Source organism: Atta colombica, unplaced genomic scaffold, assembly GCF_001594045.1.
Source record: "Atta colombica isolate Treedump-2 unplaced genomic scaffold, Acol1.0 scaffold268, whole genome shotgun sequence".
Taxonomy (NCBI): domain Eukaryota; kingdom Metazoa; phylum Arthropoda; class Insecta; order Hymenoptera; family Formicidae; genus Atta; species Atta colombica.
This window is the reverse complement of record NW_017259368.1, coordinates 63,301-63,782: the sequence shown is the minus strand read 5'-3', so window position 1 is coordinate 63,782 and position 482 is coordinate 63,301.

The following is a 482-nucleotide window of genomic DNA, read 5'->3' as shown; positions in this document are numbered from 1 at the left end:
TATATATATATACAGGGTGTCTGAAAATAATCGCTAAATATTTCATGGGCAGATAGAGCAGACTAAATCGAGTCGAAAAGTCTTCTACTATTTTGTAAGTTTCCCCAATAGTTAACGAGATATTAATCCTTAAAGATAATCGAATACTACTGCGAAGTGTATATGCCTATCGCTTGGCGCGCGGATTGTGGGGAGCGGGGATAGCCTGGCAAGCGCGTCGTCCGAGCTATGGTGGCTTGCGGCGGTGTGCGCGGCGCGGGGCGCTTGCCAGCCAATCTGCAACTCCAAGGCCCGATCGGTAGGCATATATACTTCGCAATAGACGGGCGAGCGCGCGAATTCGATTATTAAGAATTAATATCTCATCATCAATCATTAATTATTGGGAAAATTTACAAAATGATAAAGGACTTTTCGACACAGTTTAATCCGCTCTACCTGCCCATGAAATATTTGAAGATTATTCCAGACTTATATATATA